Source organism: Mesoplodon densirostris, chromosome 1 (genome assembly GCF_025265405.1).
Source record: "Mesoplodon densirostris isolate mMesDen1 chromosome 1, mMesDen1 primary haplotype, whole genome shotgun sequence".
In the NCBI taxonomy this organism is placed as follows: domain Eukaryota; kingdom Metazoa; phylum Chordata; class Mammalia; order Artiodactyla; family Ziphiidae; genus Mesoplodon; species Mesoplodon densirostris.
In genome coordinates, this window is record NC_082661.1 from 208,248,038 (window position 1) to 208,272,145 (window position 24,108).

Here is a 24,108-nt window from a genome sequence, read left to right on the forward strand (position 1 = left end):
GTTTAATTCTCATTTTGTGAAAAATGTTCAAGAGTATTAGGATATCAGGCACAGAGGCAAGCCTATCCAAATATGTGACGATACTTTTACTTAAAGTTTTCCTTCACCATATTTTGTACCGTTTTACTGTCAGTTTTATTGACTGTAATTTACATACAATATAACCAACTTTAAATGTACAATTGGCTGAGTTTTGACGAATGTATGTAGTTGGGTAATGATCATCCCAGTAATAATTCTGAATATTTACATCATCTCAAAAGGATCCCATGCTCACTAATGCTTGGCATTGTCAGTCTTCCAAATTTTAGCCATTCCAGTGGGTGTGCCATGGTATCTCACTTTGATTTTAATTTGTATGGCTCTAATGAATAACGATGCTGAGAATATTTTCATGGGCTTGTTTGTCATCTATGTATCTTCTTTGGCGAAGCGTCTGTTCAAATCTTTTGCCCGTTTGTGAGGACTATTTGTCTTCTTACATCATTTATTTTAAAAGAATGCAGTAAAGCAAAGAAAGTAACCCAAATTTGGCTTCAAAAGATTGACTTTCACCTGCCATTGCCCCCTCAGGTCTGCCACCCAAGCAACAAGATCTGGTCACTGAACTCCCACAGACTAGGGACTAAGTCTTGAGTAGAATTTTGAGAACTGGAGTCTTACAGACAAAATGATAGACTTCTTTATAAGGCTTTTTAAATACACATTAATTTCTCTCCCTAAACCTAATACTATTTCTAAGAAACCCCACGAGAGTATTTTTCTCTCTCTTTTTTTTTAAACCATGTTACATCTGGCTGTGAGGAATCTTTTCAATGCAAAATTCTGTTTATTAATTTACTGAGACTACTTCAGTGGCTAATTAGGCTAGTCCTTACAGTTTTGTATACCTCAGATTGGTGTGACTTCTGGACGCAGTATGTTAATAATTTCTTATAAGTAAAGCTGTAAATTATATACTGCCTAGAATCAAGAATAGGGCAACCCAATCAACAGCTACTGGGCATTTCTTGAGTATTTAGCTCAGTAACAAGTATAAAGACGATGCTAAAAATTTATAGTTTCTTTTTCACAGGTTGATGTCACAAACCTGACTCCTCTTTACAATGAAACACTGGTAGTTCTGTTAGCTTCGCATTCCAACTTGAAGCATAGAAATGTAGGAGTATTCTAAACAGCAGGTAAAGGTAGGAATTGAACATGAGTTTTTAAAAACTTGTTTACACCAATCAAGCTACAATCCCGACAGAAGTGACAAACGATGGCATTGACTCCAAAACATTTAAACGACCCTGGATCCATTTTACCAATGGCAACTTTTCCAAAGGTGTCATTATTCTGAAGTATTCTGTTGGCTTCAGAAAAAGGATTGGAATGCTGTCTTTTTTCTCTGTGCCCTGAAACCACTGTCTCCCTCCATCACCAATCCACCTCACGCCTGCTTCAGTATGATTGGTGAAAGGTCCGATGAGAGGAAATTGCATTGGCTCATGGAGTTTTCAGCGGGCAAACTGACTCCACATAGATCATTAGATCAGACATTTCTCTGATTTACCCTTGAGAACAGTTATTCACTCTTATTCACAAATGTAGGAACACGTTGTTAGAATCTAACATTTTGCTAAACAAACTTCTCTCTTTTAATATTCTCTCAAATATTAAAATGTACTCACAACCAAAACTAACTTCTAATAAAGGGGTCTGAGTCCTGAAAAGATTATTTGAGAATTTTTCTTATGCCTGCAATCTTTGCTCACAGGTAAGGAATAAATACAGGATGATTCTACCGTGTTTGCTTTTGCCTTCTTAGAATGGGATGCACAGGGAAAGTCACTGAAATGTAAGGTATAAGAGGGATGAAATCTGTCCAAGCAACTAGAATCATGCTTAGTACATATTAGGCACTCAAAAAGGTTTTGGATGCTTGGTGTCTTTTCCTTGTCTCCCACATGACCTATCAGGTGTTTAGAACTCATTTTTCAAGATGAAAAGATATGTAACCGAGCAGGACCCTCTGAGGCCTTCCCAGGACAGACTCCTCCCCCCATGCCCTCTGCCTGCTTCTTGTTTGTAGCAAAGCTGTAGTCTCCCAGGCCTCCCCTGAGTCACAAAAGCCTGGCTCAAGAATGACTGATTGAAAGGATGTGAACATGTAGTGACAGAACTAGCAGTTGGGTCAGGAAAACTGCTAAGAATTTAAATAGTAAATCAGCCATATAGCAGTCACAGAATCTTTAGTTCCTCCCTGGAGGACCTAGATAACAGTATCTGATGCACATTCCTGAGTTGTTTTACAGATGATAAAACCCCCACCAAATGGAAGAAGTTAACTACTTGATGACCATGAGCACGTAGCCCTCAGATCAGCTGTAGCCTAAAGATTAATAATGTTAACCCCTATGACACCGCTCTGTTACCTCACTGTCAACCAATTCGAGAATCATGTACAAGCTGATCACATACCCTGCAACTCCCCTCCCTAAGCTTACCTTTAAAAATGCTTCCCTGAAACCCATTGGGGAGTTCAGGTGATTTTGAGCATTAGCTGCTCTGAACTCCTTGTCTGGCGCCTACAATAAAGGCTACACTTTCCTACACCACAACCCGGTGTCAGTAGATTGGCTTTACTGCGCACGGACGAGCAGACCCAAGTTTGGTTCGGGAACAGATATTATTGAGGTTCTGCAGATTGTCCTTTACTGAATTGTGACTCTCAGGAAGTAGAATTGAGTACAAACCCCGATGTGAGCAGAATAATGAAAAAGTTAACTGATCAGGTAATGGAGTCAGAGTCAGGTTGGGAATTCTAAATCTGCCATTAATTCTCTGTAATTCCCTAGAGAAAGTATTTAGCTTTTTCCAGGCGTCATTTCTAATCATAAAAGGAAGCTATAACATCTTACATGAACTGTTCATGAGGAGACACTCTGCAGCTCATAAAAATAGGAAGGCTTACGATTCAGTGGTCCTGGACTTAAAGGTGAAGGCAGTGAGGAGAAAAGAATTTCTTTTAGGAAGTAGGGAACTTTGACTTGGATTTTACAAGGCTAGTTGGTTTATGTGAATGGGACACTTGAGAAGATCACATTTGAAAAATGTGTGCATGGATACTGGGCAATGAGTAGATTGTTGTTTCTGATTTCCAAGCACACCTTCCTCCTTCTGATGAGAGGACCATCTTTTCCACAAGGAAATCATCCTCTTGTGAGGTCAGTAGCGCTGGCTGCATCTCCTACAGCGGCATCCATGTGACCGAGCCCCGACCAATCAGAGTGCTACACCTCACACCTCCTGGCCACAGTTCTTGTCTGAGAAACAGCATGTGATTGAAGAGGGGTGAGTCAGGTACCTCTTTGGTAGTTTTCTGCTAGAGCCCAAGTGGAAGACACCGTTTTACTACTGGGATCAGCAGGCTGGTGGGATATGAGCTTTGACTGTTGGAAGACATAAGGAAAGGTCAGTTTAAAAGAAGAGAGAAAACGTCTTGACCTAGATTCTGTCAGGCATGGAGCCAGATGTAGTCTTGGACTTTTCTGTCCATGGCCACATTTGCAGGGTGTGGAGGGAGCCTGCAGCATGACTCATCTGGTATCATTTTACATTCTGTCATTTGGGACGAAAGGAGTCCTGACTGATGCCTTGGGCCGGAAGATGGGCTAAGGTCACTAATGGCCAAGGGGTTCAGGGGGTTCAGCTGAAAGTAGGATTCAAATTTGGCAAGTGATCCGTGTTTGCTAAAGGAGTAGGGAGAGGAAAAAATAGGCAGGAGTTGTATTGAGGGTAGTGAATTCCCACAGGCCATCCTGCACAGGTTCAGTGTTTTCTGCAGCAAGAATAAAGGAGAAAAAATAGAAAGGAGAGAGATAATAGGAAAACATTTCTGATACAGGGCCCAAGGCCAAAGGAGACCAAGTTTGGAGTGGTCATATGTGAGTTATACCTATGTATGGTTAGAGATTGCCTTTACAAAGTTAAGATCTCCATCTGACCATTAATCTAACAAAAGCACCTGTGGCATTCCAGAGTCCTTACCCAGGTAAAGTTGGATAAGGTCAGTGCTTACACTCTGAGTCACTACAGATGGTGTTCATCTTAAGACCACTAAAAGTAACAGGTCCCCTCGTATCACAGTAACACCCTACAGCTTCTTTGTGTATGTGTTCAACTATCTAGAAAAATACATGTATATATCTTAAAAATTAAGGAAAGCCCTCTTCCATGGTTACCTGCAGAAAACTATTACTATTGACTCAAAAGAGAAAAAACAATATGTTCTAAATGAGAACAGAATAGCTTTAGTATTATGACAACCCCTGAAAAAAATGGGAATTAAGTAGGAAGAAGCAGAGGCACTCTGATTCAAAGACCTGGTAAACGCTCTGGGATGAGGTCGGTGCTCAGGGCATATCTCGTGGTAACAATGAGGTGGGTTGGCATTGTCCGCCAGTATGGCAACAGGCAGCAGATGACAGTCAAGACTGAGTAGGCACTGGAATGTCCTGCAAATGGTCATGGGCAAGCAGGCACGTAGTCACAGGGATGAAGAGTGTGAACCCATGGGCGTGCTGTGAAGATAGGCATGTATCTAAGGGCACCGGGGAGAAAGAACAGGAAGTACTAGTACTGGGATTTAGGACTCCAGTCTCCAACAGCCATGCAAGGGAAATGAGGAATTTGAGTCTCATTGGAACCGAGGTGCCCAGTAGACTATCAATGTAAAGAACTTGGACTGGGAGGAAAATGGTAGAATAGAGACCCTGATTATTAAAATAATAGTGTCAGGCAAAACCAGGGACCAAAGAACAAGGGAAATTACATTGGTCATTTTAAATTAGAGATAGAGCAAGATCCAGATGCATGGATGACTTAAATCCCCAAATTAATAAATAATGTTAACAAAACACAGTTATCCAATGTATGTCTTGCACTGTGTTGTTATATAAATGCTTAATTTTCTAAATAAGCCCCAAATAACCCCAAAATGTAGCAGTTTGGCATATTGAATAATATAAGCTAGAGGAATTTGAGAAATGGCTTGTGTAGGAAGGACTTTCTGACCTTCTCCTGAAGCAGGTTATGTGAGAGAAGCCCTCCCTATACCTGAAGGAAAGGAGCATCCTTATCTCCAAGATGCAGAGAGGAATCTGAATGAACAGGCCTTGCTCCTTCCTCCAGTTTACTACACTTAGCTCATACCATTTTTTGTCCTATCACATTTTTCCATGACTCTCCACTCTTTGTCATACTTTGCCTAAAAATAGTGAGGTTTGGGCTTCCCTGTGGCGCAGTGGTTGAGAGTCTGCCTGCCGATGCAGGGGACACGGGTTCATGCCCCCGTCCAGGAAGATCCCACATGCCGTGGAACTTTTAACCAACTTTTTCAATGAATCCACCAAACACTGGTCTTGATTTTATTGGTGAAGAGGACAGCTACTCTATTTAATATTCATTAATGTTCTTTAGTTTGTAAAATTAATGTTTATGGCCAAAACTTCAGATATCCTGAAATGTTTTGTCCTATCTTAAGTGACAAAAGATGACAAAAAAGTTTCATTTTGAAAAGTATTACAATATCAGCTAACCTATACCCGTAAGAGGACCAAGTTCTTTCAGATGGAGTTATCCTCTCACTTGGGGTGTTGTCTGATATTCTTAGGAGGAAGGTGAAATTATCTGATGGATGGAAGAATATTTTTATTCCTTAACGAATCCTAAGCTTATTGAACTGTTTGGAGCTCCATGACAAATTTGTTTTGGAGCACCACAGCAATTCAGCCAAGTCACAGACTGAAAACTCAGCTAGTAGGTCTGTTTCTACCTATGCTGCTGACATAAGATCTTTGATAATCTGCTTACTATTTGGCTTTCCATTTCTGGAAAAATAAGAACTGGGAGATAATGCTATTTCATAGGGACTGCTGAAGTCCATAATTGTTAAATACCTTAACTGCTTAGCAAATAAAGGATGGAATAAGCAATCAATATATATGTTCTTCTAGTGATTAATTTCAAATGAGGGTTTTTTTTTCCCAAACAGCAACATTTGATAGAAAACCTGATTCCCACCAATAGATTTTCCACTTTAGATATTCTTGATTTGCATATCTCTCCCCAGCACTCACTGAGAAATTCAAATACTACACGCAAAGATTTCTACCTGATCTGTAGGCCTCTCAATTTCATTCTTGTAAAACATTGCCTGACCTCAATCAATATCCTTTTGTACCAGCCAAGATATTGACTGCAGAGTGGAGAAATGTGTTCGCAGCATTAGGACAAGAGAAATACCAGAGGAATAATTAGTCTTAAAAAACTCTAAAATAGTTACATTTGGGTTGCATTGAGTTTGTAGGTCTAGTGCTGCTAGAAATCAGAATCACAGATTTGAGAACTTAGCATGAGGAAAAATTAAGTATTTCAACTTGCAGTTCTCCACAAAGGAAAATGAGATAAATAGCATTAGTTCTCCAAATATATTAATTTATAACTTGAAAATTTCTCCACAGTTTCTCATACAGAGGACCACAATTTACTTGCCCATGTCTATAGTTTTCTCTGATTCAAAGTGTGTCTCAGGTATTTTATCTAAAGCAGCTGGTATTTCACACCCTGATAATCATAGTTAAGGAGGCTTTTCTAATAGAAAATAATGATGTCAAATAATGATCTCAATTTATTCTTCTATTATTCTCATTTAGCTGGAACTGAAACAAAATTAAGACAGTGGCTTTTTTTCTTCATTCTCAAAAAATATATTTTACTTATGAAACACAATGTGAAAATACATGGGAGAACAATATTCCATTGCTGTTAGAGGCTATTAATTGAAGAATAAAGGATTCTGCTTTACATTTTGTTAGAAGAGGCAGATAATACTAATATATTTCCACAGTCTGTCAAATATCTTCCCACAGTATCTGATTAAAAGTAACACATTTACCCCCAATTTAATGGATGTCAGAGGAAGAAAAGTCACTGTTAAATGACAGAATAATGCCCCCTACAGAGGTCCACATCCAAATCTCAACACCTATGCATATGTTACCACACATGGTAAAAAGGACTTTGCATCTGTGATTAAATCAAGGATTCTGTGATGATGAGATTATTCTGAATTATCTTGGTGGGCCCAGTATAATCAAAAGAGTCCTCTTAGAAGGGAGAAAGGAGGGTCAGAGTCAGGGAAGGAGATATGATATGAGGACACCAAGGTTGGAGAAAGAGAGGGGGTTGGTGGGGAGGGAGAGAGAGAGATTGAGAGATTTGCAAACTTTATGCTGCAGACTTTGAAGACAGAGGAAGTGGCCTGGAGCCAAGGAAAGCAGGTGGCTTCAAGAGGTGGAAAAGGCAAAAAATGGGTTTCCCTAGAACCTGCAGAAAGAATTCAGTCCTGCTAGCATCTGGATTTTAGGAGTTCTGACCTCCAAAAATGTAAGATAATAAACTCGTGTTGTTTCAAGCCGCTCAGTTAGTGGTTATTTGTTATAACTGGAAGCTCATACATTCACTCAATCACACCTCTACTTTTTGAATTTCAACATTTATAAATCTCTAATGGAAATTAAATTAAGGGTGTTAAAATTCAGATTATATATTTGGGATATATTTGAAGATCTAGACAATGAAAATTATTCCTAAAATGGCACTTCAAACTAATTGTAGCAATTAAGTAGAAATATTTTCTCTCTACGTACATATATATAAATTATATATAATATTTAAAATTATACAAATTTTTCACATAAATAATGAATGATAATAAAATAGTAATGGAAATTATTAAATTTGCTTTTTAAACATTGACAATGATAAGACATTATAGTAAATATATAAAATAAAAAGAGTAAATAAATATTTAGTGTTCACAAAATCATGAATTTTGCCAATATTCCTGGAAAACTAAATGTTAAACTTATTATATATTAAAAAACTTTTTGGCTTTCTAAACAGTTTTGGGTTACAAACACAATAAAATGTTAACAAAGATGATAGAGTTCCTGTATAATCTTCTAACATTAACCCAATGCTAACATTTTACCTAAGTATATTTATCAAAATGAATAAATTTACATTGTTCCATTGATAGTAACTAAATTTCTGACATTATTCAGATTTCACTAGTTTTTCCACTAATGTCTTTTTCTGTTCCAGGATCTAATCAGGGATACCATACTGCCTTTGTTCACCATGTTTCCTTAGTCTCCTCTGACCTGTGAAATTTTCTCAGTGTTTCCTTGTTTTTCATGATCTTGACACTTTATAAGTATACTAGCTAGGTGTTTTATGGAATGTCCAGCAATTGGGGTTTGTCTTAATTTTTCTTGGGAAAGGAACATCATGGAGGTGAAGGGCCTTTCTGATTGCATCCCATCAGCAGGGGCGTGCTATCAATATGACCTATGGCTATTGATGTTAACCTTGATCACTTGGTACAGGGTGTCTGCCAAGTTTCTGCAGAGTATTTTTCCCTAAACCCAGACTGCACTCCAGAGGTGGGGAATTCAGTTTCACCTCCTGCAGGGAGCAGAAACAATGAATCCATGGAAATATGTTAGAAGCCTCACATGATTAATATTTTGGTGGTGATATTTTGAGGCTATGCAAATATTCTGTTTCTCCTCAAAGTTTTTGCCACTAATTTGAGCATTTATTCATGAATCTTGACAGCAGCAATTCTTACTGGGATGTTCTAATGGTGATATTACATTTCTCTTATTTTTCTGCATTTTTTAATTGGAAATTTTTGTGCAACCATATGTCTCTTTTCATATATATATTCAGACATTTTTTAATATCAGTAGAGATTCATGGATATTTATTTTATTCCGTGGGTTATAAGCTAAAACTATCATTTTAAATTTTGTTGCTCTTTAACCTCATATTTTAAAACATGCAAATACTGTGGGATAGAAATATAAATGATATAAATTCTTTCTGTAAAATATTAAAAATAAATGTAAAGGTATGCATGTCAGATTCAGCTGAGGAACCTGATAAAATGCAGATCCTTGGCCCTTCCTCCATATATTTGTATCTTTGTATTTGTATATTTAGCAGGTCTGTGGTGGGGTATAACATTGGCATTTTAATAAATATGCCAGGTGATTCTGATATGTACACATGAAAAAGTCTGATATATATTGCTTGAAGTAAACATTAATAATATCACTTGTTTAATATGTGGGAAAAAGTATGTACTTGAGCTTCCTTCTTTCTTTCTACTTGTGAATAAATGGATTTGTAGGAACTTGCTTGGAGGACCTTAAGGGGAAATGTTTAGAAAAGGTCATGTATTAAGAAAAAGTTTAAGAATGCCATAAGTTCAGTGTTACATCTGCTTTATTTAATATGGTCATGAATTATGTAAGTAAAAGAGTAAAAATTATTTCTTTCAAATTTGAAAATAACATTGACAAGTTCAAGAAGCACCAGTTCAGTAAGAACAACCACACACAAAAAATGTGCATGATAAATATCTACGGTGAGGAGAATTTTCATCTTTTCAAATACTTTATTGATTGCCCTCCATCTTATTGGTTTCATTATAGCACTCGGTAGGTATAAGCAAAGGATGCTTACAAAAGGTGGTCATTCACTCACGGGAACTTTAAAAAGAATTATATGGACTTCCCTCTTGGTCCAGTGGTTAAGAATCCGCCTTCCAATGCCAGGGACGGGGGTTCGATCCCTGGTCCGGTAACTAAGAGGGGCAACTAAGCCTGCGTGCTGCAACTAGAGAGAAGCACGCGTGCTACAACTACAGAGCCCGCGTGCTCTGGAGCCCACGCACCACAACTAGAGAGAAGCCTGAGTGCTGCAATGAAGAGCCCACGCACTACAATGAAGACCCAGCTCAGCCAAAAAAAAAAGAATTATAAATGGGGTTTGAGTTCTAGCTCTGCCTTTTGCTAGCTATGACAATGGAAAGTTATTTTACACCTGTAAATCCCAGAGAATACAATAAGATAGTGCATTTAAATACTGTACCAAAAAACCTGGCACAAGCCTAATATTTGGCAAGTTATTATTATTACTATTCCTATTATTCTTAATAACTCAATGCCTTAGATATCAACTTCATTTTTTTAGGACATATCTAACCAAAGACAAATTTGTTAACACAAATTAGAAACATCATAGCTGTATTTTTTAGCACTTATGTGCATAAGGTACCTCCCTCAAAGTTCAGTTAATGTGCAAAGACTCTATGTGGTTTGCTAAGACTTACATTAGCTGGTGCTGAAGTTTAATTCCTGTTAAAGTTGTAGACTACACCCACTTCTTAGTCAACTTAAAAAGTTCATTAATACAATGTGACAATGTATTTCTTACAGTTGGTACTGGAACTATGGAAACATAGCAACAGTTACTGAAATGTATTTTAGCACAAGGGTTGATGTATGTAAATCAGGTAAAAATCCTTAACACACGAGTGTTCATATCTTTCCTCTTGACCCAATTTATAAGGAACAAAGATACTTGCTTTCTGTGTCAGCTTCTGGGCTTGAGTTGTTTTGAGAATTTTGATGAGTGGGTAAATCTCAGAGAGAAAGCAAAGAAGCCAGAGAAGCTAACTTCTCTTTATGTAACTTTATGTAGCTCATAAAGATAATAGGAAAAATATGGTGGTGAAGGTTGGCAGAAAGAGAAAGAAATGCAGCACGGCATGAGTTTGGAAGGTCATTTTGACATGGAGGTAAAAGTGAAGCATCAAGAAAGGGAGTCTTTGGGGTGGCTTTGGGTTCTTTGAGATCAGAAGGAATGAGAAAAGGAAGATTTTGAGAAATGTGATGAGTTTTAAATCTCCGTTACTCTTCCTTGAGATGGTTAAATAGAAATGTAATATTTTTACTTCTGGGTGTTATTCTTTGTATGAAACACAAGTTAAGATTGACCCATGTAGGGCCTGGGAAGTTAGGTTACATAATGTATTATTTCACCTTTAATGTATATATGCAGAGACCTTTCTCACTGAGTGTCACTGACTGGGAGCACGGTGTCTTTTTGTGATCTTGGCATTCTTGGGCCCTGGTGATATTAAAAAATATGAGAAGTAAAGGTATCGTAATTAGTTGCTCAGTGTGTTCAATAAGGAAATTTTAAAAGAAGCTTGCAGCTTAACAGTGCTTTATTTTCCTACTGTTTTAATCTTCCCAAAAGGTCAGACAAGCCTTTATTGTTATTCATGAAATCAAATGTCCTGTAGCCCTGAAAAGACAAATGGTAGTGGCTCTTTTAAGTTACTTAGTGATGCGGATGAAAACTAACCACTTGATAGAAGATGCTGAAACAACAAAAGCCCATGTCCTCCTTCTAACATAGCTCTTCATAGGATGGATATTCATAAGGGCTCAGAAGGCAGAATATTTCGCCTCTCTACACAAACTTCACTTAGGTACTCATATGTCTCTTCGGTTATACAAAGACCTGAAATAAACACCACTTGCATCTCAGAGTAATATCAGACTCAGCTTATCCTAGAAACTGATAGATTGAAAGAAGAGTTCTTAGAAAAATTGTTAGGGGAACCACTGACTGAAACCGCCCACCCTGGCCAGGCCCAATAGTAACCACTTGCATGAGTTATCTTACAACAGGAGGTCCTGGTAAGGAATGTGGAACTCACAAGCTACCACCAACTGGAAGAATTCTGGAAAGGTCAAAAGGAGAGAGAAGACACCAGCCCATGTGTCCTACCAACCTCCCAGAATCCTTTTGCTGGAATCCATCTTGGCTGAGCGATGTGTGCACCACCAGGAAGGACGCTGAGTCAGAATAATTGTCCAGAGACAACTGGAAACTCATCCCATCACCACAGAACTGGAGACCACGAGCCACGTGGCACAGCAGTTCTCCTGGGTCCCCTTACCCCGCTGCTCTCTGCCCGGGCGCCCCTTCCCAATAAAGTCTCTCGCTTTGTCAGCACGTGTATCGCCTCAGACAATTCATTTCTAAGTGTTAGGCGAGCCCACTCTTGGGACCTGGAAGGGGCCCCCCTTCCTGCAACAAAAGGACCCAGAGAAATGATGAGTCTGGACCTGGAACAGCATACATTTTTCATCCACTAACAGCACTGCTGACTGGAAACTGAACCTGCAGTGCTGGGGCCTGGGGGTGGGAGAGTGTCTTCTTAGGCAACAGTGAAATGAGGAGTAGGGGATGAGAGGGGAGCCACGTTCTCACACTGGGATGAGGGTTGGAAACAGAATTTCTGTAGCGGCTAGTGACCTGGCTGAAGACACTGTTAGCATGCAAGGAATGTAATTAAGGGGCAAGTTTTTTATGTTAAAAGTCTCATTAACACCTCCTAGCAATGCAAATACCTCATTTTAAGTCTCCTTTAATATATGTTTGAAAAAGGGAGGAGAAAATTACTCATTTATTGATTCTGGTTTAGCATGGAAGGCATTCTGACAACGACTTCAGAATGAGAACATAAAACCACAGTACCTCAAGAGTTCCAAAGGCACAATAAAGAAAATAACATGGTAAGAGCACATTTACGCACTCCCTGAACTACAGCATATATGAATGTTTTCTTCTTCTAGCTGAAGATGAACCACCTCTGATTTAGAGACTTATGACAGGTATGTGGCTATGTAGCCATTGTTATATATTTTGTGTACTACTGTTGCATTTATTCCATCACAGATGGGTTTTCACCATAATGTGTCCCTTGTACAAACCAAGCCCATATATAGTATGATTGAAGTCCCAAAGAATGTCCTAGTGTAATTATTTTGAGGGCTACAGTTTCATTTAAAGGTGTTAACTAAGAATGCCTCCTGCCACATCAGTGAACAAAGGATGTTGCAGTCATCAAGCCACCACATTACAGCCACCCCGACAGTGAGCCATGAGGGAGCTCAGGATGGAAACAAAGAATGCCTGCCATGTAGCAGTCAGCTGCTGCAGTCACCCCTGTTGGTACCCCCTAAGGAGACTCAGGATGAGAAGCACAGGATACTTGCCCCAGATTCCTGAGGTGCATCTCAAAGGAATGATTTCAGTGAGCCCAGACTCTTGCATCTTCTCATACATAGAAAAGCGTTAAATCCCTTAACATGAGATAGCTGGTTTTACTGTATTGTATATTATTTTTTTATTAATAGTAATCTTTTTATGTTCCGACCACCTGGTTTTGCTGCAAAACACTCCTATATATCCTGGCTTGCTCCCTTCCTCTTTGTAACAGTTTCTCTGAGTTATCTAAGATGCTGTGTCCTGGGGCTTAAGTCCTCAGATTTGTCCACCAAATAAAACGTAACTCAACTTTTAGGCTGTGCATTTTTTTTAGCTGACAAAGGTAATTATATATGGGTCATAACATCTTAGCATTTTTCGTACTCTGGAAATCATACACATTCATATTAACTTCAGAATAACTTGTCAATCAAAAGTGTTTTTATGTTAGACTATGACATCATACCAGTGTAAACCTCACCCCTGATCAACAAGGGTGGGTATTACGGGACTACAGAATAAGGATTGAGGTCCTGGCTCCTGAACAGGGTCCCCTCCTCTTTACGAAGCAGATCAAGTCACCCAGGACCAACACAACTTTTCCAACCTAATCTTGTATCTTCAATTTGTTTCTTTCTTTTGATTTACTCTTCACTGCTAAACTTCTCCTGCGCTTTCTGCTTTCATCGCCCACCAGTCCTTAAAAGCTTCCTCTCTGCGTTTATGCCCATGTCACTCTAGTAGAAATGTTCTTGCGTTCAAATACTAATGCCCCTCAACTGCCCAAACAGTAACTGTTTCTGAGAACTTTTCTTGCAGGGAATCAAGAGGGGAAAAAAAAATGTGGTTCTTAAACCATGATGTCACCTTTTTTCTACTATCAAAACACTTCCTTCCACTTGCTGCTTCATAGAGACAGAATCCATGAACAGAATTTTCACTGTTTCATTCCTGCAGTTGCCACCAGTGCTTCTAGGTTAACAGATTATCACAAAAAAGCTATTTAAATATCTCCTAAAGTCTACTACAAAGGATCTTCTCTTTACATAAGCCTTTACATTCTTTTATTTGAGATGGAAAAAAAAATCTCTGCAACAAAATGTAAAGAAAATGATATCCAATTTTCAGTAAACAATATTTGGATTCTATGGAGAATTTAGGAATCAGCTTAATTTTAATTTGATGGTTTATAAATATAATTCATGTTTGTTCCTTTGCTCTTCTGATCCAACACAGACATCCTCTTATGTTCAACAAATGCATGCTGATCTTCAAAATCTAATATTTGCAATGCACATTTCACACAATCTACATCTGTAAATTTGTATTAAAGTATAGATATAATTCTTCCATAGTGACATAACTAAATCCCCATCATATGTATAGCTAAATTCTAACTACTTAATTGGTATCATCTTCTAATGCACATGGCATGAATTAAAGCATCTGAATAACTATTTTAACTGAGAAGTAAAACATAATCAAGTCAATCCTGATTTAGATGCAATTTGCTACACATGGAATTTAGAATTATACACTAAAAACCACACCACTTAAAACATGTATATTGCAACGCACATACTGGTGTTTCACAAGGTGGTTGTTGCCAGTTACAGAGAAGAGTTAGACTAGGAATCCAGGGAGAAAGCTTGGAGGAAGAAGTGTGGAGCAGTGAAGAGGCCCTGGCCTGGGAATTAGGGCCACCAGCTCTGATAGACCCTGGTTCTATTGCTACATAACTTGACCTTAAGCACAGCAAGGTACTGAAATTTCTGTCTCCTCCTAAAATGGCACTACCATCCAAGAGTCCTTGGAGAACTGAATGCAATGGTGTGTACAAACAACTCAACTCAAGGCCTGACGTATAGCAGGTGTTAAGTAAATTTTAGTCTCCCTTTGTTTGAACACCATTTGTCATTTTCGATGAAAAGGCAGTAAAAAAATGTTATCCCTAAATGAAAAGTAGAACAGTCAAAAATGTCATCTCAATCTAGGGATGCAAGTTGCCATGGCAATGCAAGTATCATCCTACTATTCTCTCTACTTAGGTAGTAACAGGAATATATTTCACAGATTGAAAACAGCATTTAGGAAAGTCTCAGGTGTGACTGGCATAGGTGGATTTATAAAGTTACTTGTTGGAGAACAGATCCATTCCCAGGCCTGTAATTCTTCCCAAGTAGCTGGAGGAAAAGATATGGACCTCAAGGGAAGAATTTCTCAACCTTTAAGAAATGTCCCCTTCCTCTCCCTTGAAAGATATTTCCTGGCTTTGAAAATAAATTTGATTTTTGTGATAGAAAGAACAGTGTAGAAAGTGTTCAGTCACACTATTAAGTTCACTATGCTATCTTCTCTCTCAGTAATTGTTAAAATAAATGTCATTTATGAAAATTATTGGGGACAGCCTCTGAGAGGGAATTGCTTACGGAAAACCCTTATTCCTTCATTTTAATAACTAACAAATAAAAGCAGCAGCTGTGGTGCAGAGTGCTGACGATTCAGATTGACATTAGTGTATGAAATACATGTTTCCTCTGTCTTTCCCCCTCTTTTTTTTGGATTACTAAAATTATATACTTCCTGCACATTATATATCTTCCAGGGGATGTAACCTCTGATGTATTTTCAAGTGTTAGTTTCTAAAATATTGCTACTTCTGAAGAGAACTGCTTGACCAAGCACATTAGTTTCAACTATACTTTTTCATAATAAAAGGTATACTTTTTCAAAATTCCTAACACATCAAATAATAAACTTGTAATGGTCAATGAAAAAGTGTAACACAAATGGATATATAATAAAACAGTAATTCTGTAGAAATTCACAAACAGATGCACACATTCGCAGAGAAAAAGACTAGAAGTATAATGATATTCATGATGCTTAACCTGGATCCTGATGATTTTTATTTATTTGTGCATACTTTCTGTATATTCCAAATTTCCTTGATTACACATGCATTCCATTTATATTAAAATATATTTTACTTTAAAAAGTGAATAACAATTATTGAGTTCCATATATAAAATGGTAAAATATCCTCATTTTTAGTTGTCAGTTCTGCAGAGCTATGAGCCTCAGATTTATACTGTTAGCTTAAAAAATAAATGTTCTGAAAGAGAGTACATAAAAATATATATAAAAAATAATTTGGGTGTTAAATATAATAAAACAGATTTAAGTCCACCAAGATTAAGAAATAGAAAATTCTTTGCCTACTTTAACCACTGCCCTTCATCTTGTTCTTCTTTTCCTAACATGTCTTGATTATTCTTCACCTATTTTCTTTCCATATATATTTGGGACTCATTTTATCAAGTTGCAGAACAAACTACATTGGAATGGAATTGTATATACAAATTCATAAAAATCTGTTTGTGAAATTGATTTGTTCTATCCAATTATATTTATTTATCTTTTTTCAGTGTTTCAATAAAAGATGCTGCACATTTTGGGTTGGATTAATTTGTAGTTATTTTAAGAATATTTTCTAACAATTTTTTACTTGTATAGGCATACCTTAGAAATATTGCAGGTTCCATTCCAGACTACCATGATAAAATGAATATCTCAGTAAAGCAAGTTATGTGAATTTTTTGGTTTCCTAGTGCATATAAAAGTTATGTTCACACTATATGGCAATAGCATTATGCCTAAAACATGTGCATAATTAAGTAAAAATACTTTATTGCTAAAAAATGTTAACTTTCCTTTGAGCCTTTAGTGAGTCATAATCTTTTTGCTGGTGGAGGGTCTTGCCTTCATGTTGATGGCTGCTGACTAATCAGGGTGGTGGATGCTGAAGACTGGGGTGGCTGGAGCAATTTTTTAAAATAAGGCAATGACTCTTCCTTTTAGGAACAACTTCTCTGCAGCACGCATGCAACGCTCTTTGATAGCATTTTACCCACAGTAGAACTTCTTTCCAAATTGGAGTCAATCCTCTCAAACCCTGCCACTTGCTTTATCAACTAGGTTTATGTAATATTTTAAATCATTTATTGTCATTTCAGCAACCTTCACAGCATCTTCACCAGGAGTAGATTACATCTCAAGAAACCACTTTCTTTGCTCATCCATACGAAGAAACTCCTCACGTGTTAAAATTTTTCCATGAGATTGCAGCCATTCAGTTACATCTTCGGGCTCCACGTCTAATTCTAATTCTCCTGATATTTCCAGCACATCTTCGATTAGTTCCACCACTGAAATCTTGAACCCCTCAAAGCTGTCCTTGAGGGTTGGAATAAACTTCTTCCAAACTCTGGTTAATGGTGATATTTTAACCTCTTCCCATGAACCACAAACATTCTTAATGATATCTAGGATGGGAAATCCTTTCCAGAGGTTTTCAGTTGACTTTGCCCAGATCTAAATAAGGAATCACTTTCTATGGCAGCTATAGCCTTATGAAATGTATTTCTTAAATAATAGACTTGAAATAAAAATTACTCCTTGATTCATAGGCTGCAGAAGGGATGTTGAGTTAACAGGCAAGAAAACAACATTAATCTAGCTGTACATCTCCATCAGAGTTCTTGGGTGACCAGGTGCGTTGTCAATGAGCAGTAATATTTTGAAAGGAATCTTTTTTTTTTTTTTCCTGAGGAGTAGGTCTCAATAGTGCACTTAAAATATTCAGTTCCAGTACCATACTCTCTTGATTACTGTAGCTTTGTGGTATAGTTTGAGGTCAGGGAGCCCGATTCCTCCAACTCCGTTTTTCTTTCTCAAGATTCCTTTGGCTATTCGGGGTATTTAGTGTTTCCATATGAATTGTAAAATTTTTTGTTCTAATTCTGTGAAGAATGTCATTGGTAGTTTGAGAGGGATTGCATTGAATCTGTTGATTGCTTTGGGTAGTATAGTCATTTTCACAATATTGATTCTTCCAATCTAAGAACATGGTATATTTCTACATCTGTTTATATCATTGATTTATTTCATCAGTGTTATACAGTTTTCAGAGTACAAATCTTTCACCTCCTTAGGCAGGTTTATGCCTAGGTATTTTATGCTTTTTGTTGCAATGGTAAATGGGAGTGTTTCCATAATTTCTCTTTCTAATTTTTCATTGTTGTTGTATAGGAATGCCAGAGATTTCTGTACATTAATTTTGTATCCTGCAACTGTACCAAATTTACTGATTAGTTCTAGTAGTTTTTGGTGGCATCTTTAGGATTTTCTAAGTACAGTATAATGTCATCAGCAAACAGTGACAATTTTACTTCTTCTTTTCCAATTTGTATTCCTTTTATTTCTTTTTCTTCTCTGATTGCTGTGGCTAGAACTTCCAAAACTATGTTGAATAAGAGTGGTGAGAGTGGACATCCTTGTCTTGTTCCTGATCTTAGTGGAAATGCTTTCAGTCTTTCACCATTGAGTATGATGCTTGCTGTGGGTTTGTCATATCTGGCCTTTATTATGTTGAGGTAGGTTCCCTCTATGCCCTTTTTCTGGAGAGTTTTTATCATAAATGGGTGTTGAATTTTGTCAAAAGCTTTTTCTGTATCTACTGAGATGATCATATGGTTTTTATTCCTTAATTTGATAATGTGGTGTATCACATTGATTGATTTGTTGATATTAAAGAATCATTGCATCCCTGGGATAAACCCCACTTGATCATGGTGTATGATCCTTTTAATGTGCTGTTGGATTCTGTTTGCTAGGATTTTGTTGAGGATTTTTGCATCAATGTTCATCAGTGATATTGGTCTATAATTTTCTTTTAATATCTTTTTCTGGCTTTGGTATCAGGGTGATGGTGGCTTCATAGAATAAATTTGGGAGTGTTTTTCCCTCTGCAATATTTTAGAAGACTTTGAGAAGGATTGGTGTTAACTCTTCTCTAAATGTTTGATAGATTCGCCTGTGAAGCCATCTGGTCCTGGACTTTTGTTTGTTGGGAGATTTTTTTTTTTTTTTTTTTTTTTTTTTTTTGCGTTATGTGGGCCTCTCACTGTTGTGGCCTCTCCCGTTGCGGAGCACAGGCTCCGGACACGCAGGCTCAGCAGCCATGGCTCACGGGCCCAGCCGCTCCGCGGCACGTGGGATCCTCCCAGACCGGGGCACGAACCCATGTCCCCTGCATCGGCAGGCAGACTCTCAACCACTGTGCCACCAGGGAAGCCCTGTTGGGAGATTTTTAATTATGGTTTCCATTTCATTACTTGTGATAGGTCTGTTTATATTTTCTAATTCTTCCTGGTTCCATCTTGGAAAATTGTACCTTTCCAAGAATTTGTCCATTTCTTCGTGGTTGTCCATTTTATTTGCATATAGTTGTTTGTAGTAGTCTCCTATAATCCTTTGTATTTCTGCAGTGTCAGTTGTGATTTCTCCTTTTTCATTTCTAATTTTGTTGATTTGCGTCCTCTCCCTTTTTTTCTTGATGAGTCTGGCTAAGGGTTCATCAATTTTGTTATCTTCTCAAAGAACTAGCTTTTGTTTTACTGATTTTTGCTATTGTTTTCTTTGTTTCTATTTATTTCTGCTCTGACCTTTATGATTTCTTCCCTTCTACTGACTTTGGGTTTTCTTTGCTCTTCTTTCTCTAGTTGTTTTAAGTGTAGCGTTAGACTGTTTATCTGAGATTTTTCTTGGTTCTTGAGGTGAGACTGACTTGCTATAAACTTCCCTCTTAGAACTGCTTTTGCTGAGTCCCATAGGTTTTGGGTCATCATGTTTTCATTGTCATTTGTTTCTATGTATTTTTTTATTTCTTCTTTGATTTCTTCAGTGATCTCTCGGTTATTTAGTAGTGCACTGTTTAGCCTCCATGTATTTGTGTTTTTTCACAGTTTTTGTCCTGTAACTGATTTCCAATCTCATAGTGTTGTGGTCAGAAACACAGATCAATGGTACAGGATAGAATGCCCAGAGATAAGCCCACGCACATATGGGCACCTAATTTATGACAAAGGAGGCAAAAACATACAATGCAGAAAAGACAGCCTCTTCAATAAGTGGTGCTGAGAAAACTGGACAGCTACATGTAAAAGAATGAAATTAGAACACTCCTTAACACCACACACAAAAATAAACTCCAAATGGATTAAAGACCTACATGTAAGACCAGACACTATCAAACTCTTAGAGGAAAACATAGGAAAAACACTCGTTGACATAAACCACAGCAAGAGCTTTTTTGACCCACCTCCTAGAATAATGGAAATAAAAATAAAAATAAACAAATGGGACTTAATTAAACTTAAAAGCTTTTGCACAACAAACGAAACCATAAATAAGGCAAAAAGACAACACTCAGAATGGGAGAAAATATTTGCAAATGAAACAACAGACAAAGGATTAATCTCCAAAATATACAAATAACTCAGGGAGCTCAATATCAGAAAAACAAACAATTCAGCTAAAAAATGGGCAGAAGACCTAAATAGACATTTGACCAAGGAAGACATACAGATGGCCAAAAGGCACATGAAAAGATGCTCAACATCACTAATATTAGAGAAATGCAAAGCAAACCTACAATGAGGTATCACCTCACGCCAGTCAGAATGGCCCTTATCAAGAAATCTAGAAACTATAAATGCTGGAAAGGGTGTGCGAAAAAGGGAACCCTACTGCACTGTTGATGGGAATGTAAATTGATACGACCACTATGGAAAACAGTATGGAGGTTCCTTAAAAAACTAAAAATAGAACTACTGTGTGACCCAGCAGTCCCACTACTGGGGATGTACCACAATGTTCATTGCAGCACTATTTACAATAGCCAGGACATGGAACCAACCTAAATGTCCATCGACAGATGAATGGATAAAGACAATGTGGCATATATATACAATGGCATATATATACTCAGCAATAAAAGGAAATGAAACTGAGTTATTTGCAGTGAGGTGGATGGACCTAGAGTCTGTCATACAGAGTGACATAAATCAGAAAGAGAAAAACAAATACCATATGCTAACGCATATATATGGAATCTAAAGAAAAAAATGGTACTGATGAACCTAGTTGCAGGGCAGGAATAAATAGGTAGACGTAGAGAACGGACTTGAGGACATGGGCTGGGAGAGCAAAGCTGGGGTGAAGTGAGGGTAGCATTGACATATATACACTACCAAATGTAAAACAGTTGGCTGGTGTGAAACAGCCACATAGCAGAGAGAGATTGGCTCGGTGCTGTGCGATGACCTAGAGGGGTGAGATAGGGAGGGTGGGAGGGAGGCTCAAGAGGGAGGGGATATGTACATATGTATGCATATGGCTGATTCACTCTGTTGTACAACAGAAACTAACACAGTATTGTGAAGCAATTACACTCCAATAAAGATCTATTAAAAAATATTCAGTAAACCATGTTGTAAAGAGATGTGCTGTCATTCAGGCTTTGTTGTTCCATGTACAGAGAGAGCACAGGAAGAGTAGACTAAGCATAATTTTTAAGGCCCTAGGATTTTCAGATGGTAAATGAGCATTTGCTCAACTTAAAATCACTGGCTGCATTAACCCCTAACAAGAGAGTCAGCCTGTCCTCTGAAGCTTTGAAGCCAGGCATTGACTTCACCTCTCTAGCTATGAAAGTTCTAGATGGTATCTTCTTCCAGTATAAGATTGTTTTGTCTACATTGAAAATCTGTTGTTTAATGTAGCCACCTCCATGAATTAGCTAGATCTTCTGGATAACTTGCTGCAGCTTCTATATCTGCACTTGCTTTTTCACCTTGCACTTTCATGTTATGGAAATGGTTTCTTACCTTGAACCTCATGAACCAACCTTTGCTGCCTTCAAAAATTTTTTTGCAGTTTCTTAATCTCTGCCAATCTTCATAGAATTAAAGAAACCTAGAGGAAGGGGAAGCTGGGATGAAGTGAGAGAGTAGCATTGACATATATATACTACCAAATGTAAAATAGATAGCTAGTGGGAAGCAGCTGCATAGCACAGGGAGATGAACTTGATGCCTTGTCATGACCTAGAGGGATGGGATAGGGAGGGTGGGAGGGAGGCTCAGGAGGGCATATGGGGATATATGTATACATATCACTGATTCACTTTGCTGTACAGCAGAAACTAAGACAACATTGTAAAGCAATTATACTCCAATAAAGATGTTAAAAAAGACTGGAAGGCACACAGGAAGGTAACAATAAATCAGTTCATCCCATTGGAGAATACATAGTAATTGGAGAATTTGCTAAACCTATGTAATTGGAGCAAGATGTGGAGATTTTCTAATTGTTCATAATAAATGGTAATATCTTTTATTTGACCACACACAAAAGAAAGAAAGTTAGGCCCTTGCTCTGGATTAGGCTTTGTCTTAAAGTGATATTGTGGCTGCTTTGATGTTCTATCCAGACCACTAAAACTTTCTCCATATCAGCAATAAGGCTGTTTCGCTTTCTTATAATTTGTGTGTTCCCTGGAGGATCACTTTTAATTTCCTTTAAGAACATTTCCTTTGCATTCACAACTTGGCCATTTGGTGCAAGAGGCCCAGCTTTTGGTGTATTTCAGCTTTCAACATACCTTCCTCATTAAGCTTATTTATTTCTAGCTTCTGATTTAAAGTAGGAGAGATGTGACTCTTTCTTGTAAGGTTATTAACTGACCTAATTTCAATATTGTTGTGTCTCTGGAAATAGGCCTGAGAAGAGGGAGAGAGATGGGGGAATGCCTGGTCAATGGAGCAGTCAGAATACACACAACACTTATTTTTATTTTTTTATTGAAGTATAGTTGATGTACAATATTATATTTGTTTCAGATATATAATATAGTGATTTAATATTTTTACAGATTATACTCCATTTAGAGCTGTTACAGAAGAATGGCCATATTTCCCTATACTATATAGTATATCCTTGTTGCTTACTTATTTTATACGTAGTAGTTTATATCTCCTAATCCCTTACTCATATCTTGCCCCTCCTCCTTCCCTCTCCCCACTGGTAACCACTAGTTTGTTCTCTATATCTGTGTGTCTTTTTCTATTTTGTTATATATATTCATCTGTTTTATTTTTTTAATTCCACATATAAATGATAACATAGAATATTTTTCCTTCTCTGACTTATTTAACTAATCATAATACTAATTATGTCTATCCATGTTGTTGCAAATGACAGAATTTCATTCTTTTTTTATGGCTAATACACCATTTTATATATATCTCAAAACATCTTTATCCATTCATCTCTTTATGGACACTTAGGTTGCTTCCATATCTTGGCTATTGTAAATAATGCTACTATGAACCTTGGGGTGCATGTACCTTCCTGAATTAGTGTTTTTAGTTTCTTTGGATATATACCAGGAATGGAATTGCTGGATCATATGGTAGTTGCATTTTTGATTTTTTGAGAACACTCCATACTGTTTTTCACAGTGGCTGCACCAATTTACATTCCCACCAATGGTGCACAAGGGTTCTCTTTTCTCCACACCCTCTTCAGCATTTGTTTTTTGTAGAAATTTTGATGATAGCCATTCTGACTGGTGTGAGGTGGTAACTCATTGTAGTTTTGATTTGCATTTCTCTGTCGATTAGCAATGCTGAGCACCTTTTCATGAGCCTCATGGTCATCTGTATGTCTTCTTTGGAAAAATGTCTATTCAGGGCTTCTGCCCATTTTTTAATCATATTGTTTAATTATTTTGATTTTGAGTCATATCATTTGCAAATACTTTCTCCTATTCAGGAGGTTGTCTTTTCATTTTGTTGATGGTTTCCTTCACTGTGTAAAAGCTTTAATTTTTTTTGTGGCACGTGGGCCTCTCACTGTTGTGGCCTCTCCCGTTGCAGAGCACAGGCTCCGGACGCGCAGGCTCAGCGGCCATAGCTCATGGGCCTAGCCGCTCCGCGGCATGTGGGATCTTCCCAGACCAGGGCACGAACCTGTGTCCCCTGCATCGGCAGGCGGACTCTCAACCACTGCGCCACCAGGGAAGCCTCTGTGTAAAAGCTTTTAAGTTTAATTAGGTTCCATTTGTTTATTTTTGTTTGGGTTTCTGTTGCTTTAGGAGACAGACTCAAAAAAATATTGCTACAATTTATGTTAAAGAGTGTTCTGCCTATGTTCTTTTCTCAGCTTTCAACTGAGTTTCAAAAACTCAGGAGTTTTATGGTTTCAGGTCTTACATGTAGGTCTTTCATCCATTTTGAGTTT

At 37.7% G+C, this 24,108-nt stretch overlaps 1 protein-coding gene across 2 annotated transcripts in view; it reads right to left on the bottom strand.

The window, feature by feature from the left end:
- The window catches only part of MARCHF1 (membrane associated ring-CH-type finger 1), a 304,632-nt gene that overhangs the window by 252,280 nt on the left and 28,244 nt on the right, over positions 1–24,108 (bottom strand). The window lies entirely within an intron of this gene.